Source organism: Canis lupus, chromosome 12 (assembly GCF_011100685.1).
Source record: "Canis lupus familiaris isolate Mischka breed German Shepherd chromosome 12, alternate assembly UU_Cfam_GSD_1.0, whole genome shotgun sequence".
Lineage (NCBI taxonomy): Eukaryota > Metazoa > Chordata > Mammalia > Carnivora > Canidae > Canis > Canis lupus.
The window spans coordinates 9327423-9338924 of record NC_049233.1 but is presented as its reverse complement, the minus strand read 5'-3'; positions in this window follow the sequence as shown (position 1 = coordinate 9338924).

Genomic DNA, 11502 nt, shown 5'->3' with positions numbered 1-11502 from the left:
CCACCCTCTGCCTTGTGAATTCTTACCCTTACTGTACAAACGTGACTTCCTCTGGGAGCTCTCCCTGAGCATCCAGAAGGAGTTCTGTGAGCTCTTCTGCATTCCCCTAGCACCCATGTTTCTGTTATGTCTCCCACAGGGCTTCTTACATCCTTTGGTAATGATTTGTCTGTAAATCACAGCAGGCTATGGATGCTTGACAGGGGTGGGGGGTGTTTTCTTGTATATCTTTGTCTCCCTGCAGCCCACACACTGGGAGATACATGGGAGATGTCAAATGAACAGAGAAGTGAAGAAGCTTGACCTGAGCCCTGGCTAAAGAGCCCCACAGAGCTCAGGAGAGCATGGATTCCACAGGGACCCAGCCCCTACAAGGGCCATGCTTTTCTCTTAGCAGAACCCACTTACATTCCCAGAATGCCTTTTTTTTTTTTCCTCTCAAAATGCCAAAGCAGAAACTGCAGAGGAAGGAAATATGTGGAAACCCACCAGATGACTTTCCTTATTGTCTCTATGCCAGGTGTCCTTGGAGGGGTCAGAGCCCACTCTCCACTCCTCCCACCTGCCAGATGGCTTCTTTGTAATAAGCATGTCTAATTTTACAGTCAGAGGGAGGCAGCAAAGATGGAAAATTGCTTCAGGGACTTTAGTACCCTTGCCTCCTGTGGGACCAGGCGCCTTCCCAGAGAGCAGGCCCTCAGAACCCAGAGCCAAGACCATCTCCAGGCGTAGGCAAAGAGAGTGTTTGCTGCATGAAATGGTGAGGAGGGAAGCTGTATCAGGGAGTGGTAGCTCTCCATCTCCCTCACATATATCTGCCCATTCTGAAGGGGGCACTTGACGGGATGAGCACTGGGTGTTATACTCTATGTTGGCAAATTGAACTCCAATAAAAAAAATACACAAAAAAATAAAGCTGCCCATCGATTGTAACACTGCTCAAAGTCCCAGCATGCACACTTCATTCTTGGGGGTGTGGATTTAGACTCTAGAATTCAAATGTCCTTGAGAAGGATAATAACTTGAGCGGTTATCAGTATATTCTTCAGAAATAGTTGTTTTATTTTTTTTCAGATTTTATTTATTTATTCATGAGACACACACACACACACACAGAGGCAAAGACACAGGCAGAGGAAGAAGCAGGCTTCATGCAGGGAGCCCGACGTGGGACTCCCTCCTGGGTCTCCAGGATCACACCCTAGGCTGAAGGCAGCACTAAACCGTTGAGCCACCTGGGCTGCCCAGAAATAGTTATTTTAACAGATAATGAGAATTGTCATTGTCAGCTCAGGCTGCCATAATAAAATACCATAGACTGGGTGGCTTAAACAATAGGAATTTAATTCTTTACAGTTCTGGAGGCTGGAAGTCCGAGATCAGGGTGCCAGCATGGCTGGGTTCTGGCTAGAGCCTTCTTCCTGGCTTGTAGACAGTGTCCTGCTGGCTGTGTCTTCACCCAGCAGAGAGAACACTCTGACATCTCTTTCTCTTCTTAAAAGGGCACTGATCTTATTGTGGTCCTCCCCCCTTGTGACCTCATCACTTCCCAAAGTCCCTGCCTATAAATACCATCATATCAGGGCTTCAACATATGAATTTGGAGGAGATACCAATATTCAAACCATAGCATTCTACCCCTCACCCCCAAAATTCATATTTCTCTCACATGCGGAATATATCTATTCCACCCCAATAGTCCTAAGAGTCTTAACTCATTTACATCAACTCTAAACTTTAAAATCTAGTCTCATCTGAGCATCTACACAAGACATGGGAGAGACTCAGGTATGATTCACTGTGAGGCAAAATCCTTCTCCATCTGTGCACCTGTGAATCCAGGCAAGTTATGGGCCTCCAGGCATAGGCCCACAGTTAATGGGTCTCCCATTCCACAATGGAGAAACAGGAAAGAAGGAAGGGTAATGGGTCCCAAACAAGTCAAGGAAGGAAAGCTCCATGAAATCTTAAATATTGGGACTAATCCTCTTAGGATTAGTTATAGTTATATTAGTTATTGGTTATAGCAGCATCCTGATTCTTGGTACCAAACCTGTCTTACTCAGCATGGGCTACCATATAAAATACCATCAACCAGGTGGCTGAAATAGAATTTATTTCTTAGAAGGCCTGGAAGTCCAGATTGGGGCACTAACACTGTTGGTTCCTCGTGAGACAGCTTTCCTCCTGGGTTGCAGATAGCCACCTTCTTGCTATGTCCTCACATGGCAGACAGTGAGTGCTGGTGCCTCCTCCTCTTCTTGTAACGGCACTAATCCCTGTATGAGGACCTCATCTTAATGACCTTACCTAAATTTAATTGTCTCACAAACACTTCGTCTCTAAATAGAACTTCAACATAGGAATTTGATGAGTAGGAGGACACAATTTAGTCCAGAGCAAGAATAATTTGCCACAAGAATGAGGAGTAAACTGAAGTCTCCTGGTCAAAAACAAAAAAGAAAAAAAAAAGAAAATAGGGCAAACCTCCTCAAAATGCTTCATATCCTGGAAGCAGGAATATATATATATATATGGTTGTTCAGGTTGTACACTAAACAATCTTAGTAGGTGATGTGACCATTTTATGAAAGATAGCAAGGATGTATTTTGTTCTAAGGAAATCAGTATATTAAACTAAGTTTCTAGTTTTTATAACACTAAAATGTCTTGAGGAAGGGTTTTTTTGTTTTGTTTTGTTTTTGTTTTTTTGTCATCCACACAAAACATAGTATATAAGCTATATTAGCCCTTCCACAAAGTCTTCTTTTGATTTCTAACTCAAGGTAATGCTATGAGTGGGTATTTTGGATCCACTTTGCTGGTGAGGAAGTTCAAATGGGCAGGATTAAAGTCATCTAGTGAGTAAGGAACTGGCCAGACTGCAATGCAAGCCCAAGGCAGAGCCTCTTTCTCATTGCATTCTGGCCATTATAGACATGGTCCTGTGTCTGGTTCCACCACTTTCTATGAAGATGTTTGTCTTGATGGTCCTCCTTGAGAAGAAGCTATGGAAGGACTGATCTCTCCACATCCTGCCCCAGCCAACCATCCCTTCTCTCCTCCCCCAGGGAGCTCCAGCTCCTCTGATCATAGAAGAGTACCTGGCTCAGAAGGATGATATGTTGAGAGCTGGCATCCCCGACCCCAGCTCACCCTGATGGTCAAGCCCAGAAAGGAGTCTTGCCTGCTTTACTCCACTCCTCATATTTCACTCACCTCAGCCCAGCCTCCCCTCAGGAAGAGAGTCCCTGTGCTCTTCACCCCTAAGCCAGGTGAGACATGTAGGTGTGCACCTGCCTTCAAAGCTTATCTAGTCCCTTGTGCTAGAATGATGTGCCCTCTGTGGTGGACACACATGGTCTGTTCTGTCCAAAACAGTATCTTCATCTTCTGGAAAGGCTCCTGTGAACCATGTGGTTCTGGTGAGGACCGCTAATCACAGATCCCATTCCTGCCCCTGCACCTCCATGTCCAAGATCAGCATAGGGTGGATTATATGACACAGGCTTGGCCAATCAGAACCCTTCCCTAGGAGTTTTTCAAGCAGGATCTCAGAAAAGAGAGCCCCTTCCTCTCTGGTCACAAAGTTTCCAGACAGAGGCCACTTCAGAGCTGGTCGTTGATCCATTTCTCAACAACTCCCTACCTTCTATCTACAACACAAAATATAAAGGTCAGTGAGATTAGAGTTTACACTGAGAAGAGCTGGGGAGCAGAGAAGAGAGAAGGAAAGAGATAGAGCTGCTTACAGCCATGCCTTTGGTTCCAGGTATTCCTGAGGCCAGTTTTGCTGGTCTTCAAGTTATCTGGATACATGAGACAATAAATCCCTCTTCCTTTTTAAGCCACCTTGAGTGAGGTTTCTGTCACTGGCTCCCAAGATAGTTCTGACAAATATACTCTACACGATGGGTTCACACCAAAGGCCATTGAGGGCCTCCTTCTAATCTTTCTCAAGCTCCATTCACCTGGCCCTTCTCTTTGCACCAAACCATCACAAGCATGCTTTTTGCTTTTGAAGCTTGTTGAACACAGACCTGGAGTGCCCATCTCTGGAGTGGGCTCAGGCTGCATGGAAGGCAAGTAGAAGGCCTGGCCCACTGACCTTGAGCTCTGTACCATCCCTGCACAATTTCTCATAATTGCTCTCTGATTTATGCTCCTTTCCTTGGCATGGTATTGACAAACGGAAGATTTGATAGATTCTCTCCAGGTCATCTATTTAAGGTATCCTCAGTTAATGCAGGAAAGAAATGATGTTGGGTTTTTAAGTGATTGAACTCCAGCCACATGTTATTTTTAGCAACATGCCCAGGATCTGAGCAGCTGCCCTGGCCTGAGTTGGGAAGGGGACCCTTTGGCCCCAGGAAGATCAATCCTGCCTGACTGCTTCCTTCCTAGGTGGTCTCAGAAAACTCTAAAATCCTGTTACTAAGCAGTTCTCACCAGGGGCAGGTGTGTAGTGAGAAAGCGAGACACCTGGACTCTGAAGCCAAAGACCAAATAAAATTGAGGGAAGAAAACAGAGAGTTCTGTCCATCCCTGGCCCAGTGCCTGTAGGACCCTGACAACCCATTAAACCAGCTGCCTGCCATGGCCCTTTGAGAGGGATGCCTGGACACAGGCTGTAATAGACTGCATCATTTAGCTGCAATCCTTTGCCTCTCCCTCTATTCACACCCTTTGCCATATAACTTTGTTGTGTGTACTGACCTGGGTAAAGAAATATCTATCCCTTGACTTGCTTTCAGCTTGTCACGTGACTGGCTTTGTTCAATACGATTTTTGTGGTGAGACCTGAAGGAGGCTGGAAAAATGCCTCTTACACTTTTACACCTCCAATGAGCACATGCCCAGGCCAGACTGCTGGAGGATGAGAGACATGTGGGGCCAAACCAAGTCAGCCCAGTCCTCCTCACCAAGGCCAGCCCGTATTAGCCAATAGTCAGCACACTTTCTGACATGTGAGTAAATCCAGCTGAGGCCAAAAGATCTAGACAACTGAGCCCAGTCTTTATAACCAAAGACCCACTATTTATATGTTCATGATTTAAAGTCACTGAGTTTTGGGGTGGTTTGTTAGGTAGCATTAATTGTGGCAACACATAACTAATATATCTGCCATAATACAGAGATTATCAAACCACACATGGGAAGACAAGCCAGGTGGGTAAGAATACTGAACCACTCAAAGGTCTGAATTAATTAAGGTATAGGAAGCCAAGAATTTTTTGAGAATTGCTTTTTAGGGCCTATAGTAACTTAAGTATATATATGTACATATATAAAGTAAATATATGAAGTTAACCAATTGTTGTCAGGTTGTGAAATGTACTTTAAAGAAAAAAAATCCAATTATAATCAACTTACTGATATGGCAGTGAGAGCTGTTAAATCATTTAGAAAACAACTTTAGCTATTAGTCTCATAAAATATTTATCTTGCACTGGGTACAAACCCACAATTTTCTTTATTACAAAAATCTTTACCTTTTGTTTCATTTGGTTGTTTTAACTCTTACTCCTCCATTGCCAGCAGCCCCTTCTCCACCACAGGTACCCAGTGCCCTAAGACTGTCTTAGATTAAAATGCAGTGAATTTTCACACTCTGGGACACTGGAATGGAAGTGGAACTTGAAGCACATTTTTCTGCCAAAATACTTCTACTACTAGAAGTGAGGAAAAGGAGATCTCAGGGGACCTGAAAAGAGCTAAATGTGGCCATGGTGGCATTTCCTTGAAGACTCATATTTAATCTAATAAACCCATCTGAAATTTGCTAGTGATTCTGGATTAATAGTCCCCTCAGGAACCTCACAGAAACAAACATAAATCTTTTCTGAAAAACATATGTTAAATACAGATCTCAAAGAATTCTCAGATAAAATTGCAAAGAATATGAGTTCACCTTTTAAAATCACCAAACACACAAGGGAACAAGCCACCATGAGCAAGAATTATCAGAAACAACAAACTGGAAATCAGATCACCAAAAATGAGAACTATTGTGGTCATCAGATGCCCAGGACAAAAGTCGCATGTTTGATGTGTTTAAAGAATTGAAGGGGCATTGAAAGTATGGTGAAGCAAAGAACTACCAAAATCGACCAATTTGCAAAAGAACTAAAATTGACTCCCATAAATGAAACAAATAAATGAAATTAAAAACTGAATAGAAGAGGCAAGTAGAGGAATAGCATGGCTAAAATGAGAATTTGTGAACTAGGAAATAGACTTGAGTTGATCTCACTGTCTAGGAATCTGGGTCTGTGGCATGAAGAGACTCCATCTCAGTTGTAGGGAGAACTGGTGGCAGCTGGACCCAGACCAGCAATGCCCCATTATCTGCAGTAAAATGGGCAGATAGAAAAGCATTGGCCATTCTACTTAGGGAAGACTTTGTGGAATTATGGGGACTGAGAAGCAGGAGGAGGTCTGGCCTGCAAGACAGAAGTCAACATTATACTATGCTGCATCAGGGAGGCTCACCCAGAGTCACAAAATACTTTGTAAGACAGCCACAGTAGGTGTTCTGGTTATTTGTGGCTATATAACAAGCCACCCCAAAACTTAGAGGCCTAAAAACAACAATAATCCTTTATTTTGCTCAGGATGCTGCTGTTTAGGCAGGGCGTGGTGGGGACAGCTGGCCTGTGCTCCCCATCACATTAGCTGGGTTGCTCCACAACTAGAAGCTCATCACCAGACTCGGATTCGGTGGCAGAACTATAGCCCCTGAGTGGGGAGAGCTGACAAGGGCAGGGCCAAGACTGGGAGTTTATTAGCAGATGGTATAACCAAGTGGTTGGGCAGCCCGGGTGGCTCAGCAGTTTAGCGCTGCCTTCCGCCCAGGGCGTGATCATGGGGATCTGGGGTCGAGTCCCGCATCGGGCTCCCTGCATGAAGCCTGCTTCTCCCTCTGCCTGTGTCTCTGCCTCTCTCTTTCTCTCTCTCTCTCTATCTCCCCCCACCCCCGTGTGTGTCTCTCATGAATAAATAAATAAAATCTTAAAAAAAAAAAAAACCAGAGTGGTTAAGAGCAAATTCTCTAGGGACACCTGGGTAGCTTAATGGCTCAGGTCATGATCCCAGGGTCCTGGGATTTAGCCACATACTAGGCTCCCGGTTCTGTGGGGAGCATGCTTCTCCCCCTCCAGCTGCTCCTCCTGCTTGTGCTTGTTTTCTTTTTTTCTCTCTCTCTCAAATACATAAACAAAACCTTAAAAAAAATTTTTTTTTTTAAAAAGAGCAGATTCTCTAACCAGATTCCCTGCACTTGAATCCTGGCTTTTCCACTTAGTAGTTTAGGATCTTGGGCAGGGAACCTGACCCCTCTTTGCCTCGGTTTCCCCATCAACTGGAATAACAGTAGTACTTACCTTACAGATTTGTTGTGAGGATTCAGCCACTTAATGTAAGTAAGAGCTGAGAACAGTGTCTGGCCTACGGCAAGGGCTGTGTAAGGATGAGCTCATATCGGTAATAGGCTGTTTCACAGAAAAGCACCAGGAACCAAACAGGGAACAAACCCACCAAATGGTGTGTATCGGAGCTCCAAAGTGGGGCAAACTTCCAGCATTGAGAACTTCTGGTGGTGAGAGGGATGCTCCTGGGGGGCGGGGTCCCAGAGGCCTGGGGGGGAGGTGGGGCCTCGGGACACTGAAAAAGGGGATCTCAGAGCAGAGAAAATGGCCTCTCACCCCAGGGGCCTGGAGGTCCCACCAGGCTCAGAGGCAATCCCAAGCTCAAATACTATAAAATCCTCTGCAAGGTTGTTGGAGCAGTAAAAATAGTGAGGAGTCCTGAGGCTACTTAGAAATAGAACAACTGTTTTCTCCTTAATGAGCTGCCATACGCAGCATTTAATTAAAACTGCCAGAACTTCCCAAGAATGTGGACTGAGGGAGCACGGAGGGTCTGGGTCCCACACCCACATGCTGGCTTGTCAGGGCTGGGGGGCATCCTCACCCTGCTCCCTTACGGCCAGCTGCACATCTGCTCTCCCGTTTCCAGGCAGTCCTCATCATGGTTTCCTCCCTCCTGGCCTCAAATCTCTGTGGGGCCACCTAAGGCAACTTGCTTAGCCTCTCTGAGCTCAGTTTCCCCATCTGTAAAATGGGCATAAGGAGACCTCCTTGATAAGGTTGTTGTTGGGTCAGAAAAGATACAGCCTGGAGGGGCCTGTCCTTCCAACCCTGGACTGTCCTGCTCAGAATGATGGGTGCTCTGAGGGCTGCAGACGCTGTTTTCCAAGCCGCATGCTGTAAGATGCTCCTTGAAAACCAGGCTCCCAAAGGTCAAGTGAGTCTGGAAATGCCGTGCTCTCCATGAGCATCTCCCCACTTGCAGGGTGCAAAGCACATGGATGTTTTAAAGGTTCTGAGAAGTCCAAACATGGAGACTCCCGCTTTGTTTTAACGCAGTGTTTTCTAAAATGTCTCACTGTGCAAACACTTTTTTTCCTTCTTTCACATGAATTTTCTTTATGTGTTTCACCAATTAGCACCACAGGGGGCAGTCAGAAGAAACACCGAGGTGGCACAAATCACACGTGCAACATTGCCTCATCTCTCTGAATTCCTTTCTCATCTGAGAAGTGAGGTAATTTACACCCACTTTGCAGGTGGAGCTGAAAATTAGAGGCAGTGTACACAGAACGCCCACCTCAGGGCCTGGCACCCAGCGGCCTGCAGGAAGTTGAAGCCACCGTGACTACAGAGACTCACAGACATGGGGAATGAGAGGGAAGGATGCACATGCCAAAGGTGAGAACCATAAAAGTCCAGCTTGACCATAAAAGTCCAGCTCAGCACAGGCTGGCTGGGGCTGAGCCTAGGGGTCCTTCAATATTCTGGACCAGCGTGGGGATTGTTCCCAGCACCAGGCTAAAATTGGGGCTGCAGGGGAGGGGTGTGTGGCCTTGGTAGGGGCTGGGAGGACCACTGGGCACAGGGGCAGGTAAGGGAATCATTTATTGACTATTGGGCACCTACTGCAAGCCAGGCTCTCCTAGTCACAGAGGATACATCAGTGGACCAAACAAAGTCCCTGCCCTCATGGAGCTTACACAGTCCACCAACTTTTAAAAATTAGTAATAAATTAGGAGGATTAGGGCTACAAAAAAATTAAGCAGAGTCAAAAAGGATAGATGGAGGGATGGGTGGGTGTTATTTTTAATAGGATGGTCAGGGAAGCCTCTCTGAGGAGGTGATGTGAGCAGAACGTAGAGAGACGCAGGTGATTTCAGATTCCCCGACTCCTCGCCATCCTCACCGTCATCAATAGCATCATCATCTCTGAGCCCCCACCTGCCTCCTCATCTGCGGAGCTAAGCGCCACTCGGGCACGGGCCTCCCCCGGGCGCACTTCCAGAAATGGCCACAAGGTGGAGGCGTGACTCTAACCGGGTTCGGGGGCCGAGCGTTTGCCGAGGCATCCAAAAGACTTGAATCCAGGGCTCCTGCCCCTAGAATCCTATCTAGGTTGAGAATGATCTCTGGTTGTCTGCAGCCACAGGAACCCCATAGAATCGGGTTGTAAACAGGACCCACGGTGTGGTGAGGGTCTTTGGCCATCTGCAACCCAGTGACTGGGGGAGGCTTGGGGCCGGAGGGAGAGAAAGAGAGCAGAGAGAGAGCGAGCGAGAGCGCCCCACAGAACTTTCAGGAAAGCTGAGTGAGGGAGGGGCACACAGGCCCCCAGCACAGGATCCAGGGGGTCCCAAGGCTGAGATTGGCACCACCCAGAGAGCAGTTCCCGGTGATGGGGGATGGCTTTGCAGGTTTAAGACATCCATCTGCTTGTAGCTGAGGTGGAAGGCAGGTGAGGAAGTGGGAAGTGGAGAGAGTTGGCTATAAAAACTGAGTCCTGATTCTGTACAGTCAGGCTGCGGGGAGCAACAACCTATCTGTGTGTGGTTAATGGCAGGCTAGCTGTGCCTGTAAATTCATCCTAGCATCGGGAGAGGCAGCTGTGAGCTTGCTGGTTGCCTGCCACGATTCTGGGGGCAGGGGGGAGGGAACTCCACTCAGACCCCCCCCACCCCTGTTTTCCTTTGGGCAAGGACAGTCCTTGGTGACAAAACTGCCAAGACCCTCTCTCTGGGATCTTCCGTGAGTGCCCACTGCAAAGGGATAAGGTGGCTTGCTCTCCTCCAGACCCCCTCATTGCGAGGATTGACTACCCTCCCAGACTCATTTTAGAGAGACTTGCAGGATTTTAGAATTGCAGGATTTCTAATTTTCCTGGCATTTTGCTCCCCAGTAACATGTGAACAGATGCTGCAAGGTTCTCTCTGAGGATCCCCAGGTAGGGAGAGCAGATTCTCCTCAGTGAGGTTCTTTGCTTTTCTCTGGGAGGAGAAATCCATTTCACACTGCTCTGTGATCTCACTAACCTTTAAATGCATGGGCTGAGGACTTAGGGCGCACTTCCACCTGTACCCTGGCTCTCATCTTCTGGAAATGAGGCAACTAAGACTTACCTGCTAGGGTCATCTGGTCAACTTAATAGCATAATATGTCTAATAGCATCTGGCACCACATCAGGACTCAACAAATAGTAATTACTTTTATGTCTAGAAATGACAAGGCACACCTTCATATCTACAATCTTGGTTTTTTTCTACCAAACAACCCTGTTTGGTGCATTCTGCCTTTTTTTTTCTTATTTCATTAATTTTTTTCCACAAGAAATATGAGAACATTCTCATCATAACAGAATTGAGCACTGCATCAGTATTTGGAGTAAAATGCAAACATTGCTCCTACTACCCCCTCAGCATATACCCTACCCCATCCTCCCACACACAACAGGCTCCCCAGAGGTAACTACTGGTGTAAGTTCAGTGCTTATCTTTCCAGACTTTAAATATATATACTTAAAAAAAAAAACAATACAGTCCTTGGAGCCGTAAAATTCAGTTTCATGTCAGATAGCATTAGATGAAGATTCCCTTCTGAATAAACTGGAGAGTTCCTGTTTCCCTCGGGCAGCTGTTTCTCTCGGGCAGCGTTTATTTCCATATCAACATGTAATGTGGTAATTGCAAAGGAGCCTTTGAAAATAGGCATTCAGGAAGTGGTTTGGCAACATTATGTAAATAATTACTGTTAAGGTCTAGAAAGTCATAGAGGTGTATATGCATATTCTCTGACTCATATGTCTATCAAAGGGCCACAGCCTCTGTTCCAAGCTCTGATCAGGGGATATGGCTACAGATCCCAGGGACATGATTCTTCAGGCCACCTTCTGTCAAAATGAGTAGCCAAACACAGACGTTGTGTCTGCCTGGACAGAGGTTAGGTCAAGCCTAATTCTGGGGTTTGAGCTCTGTTAGGGTAGGGAGGACAGGGTCCCACAGACTCTAGGGAATCCTAAGGGTCAGAAGTAGACCATCCGGTTCCCACCTGCCCACCCTCCCTCAAGCCATACCAGGGCCTGCAAACACAGCAGTCACTGAGCTGGTACCTGCTGAGTGTCTGCAGGGTGATCTTCAC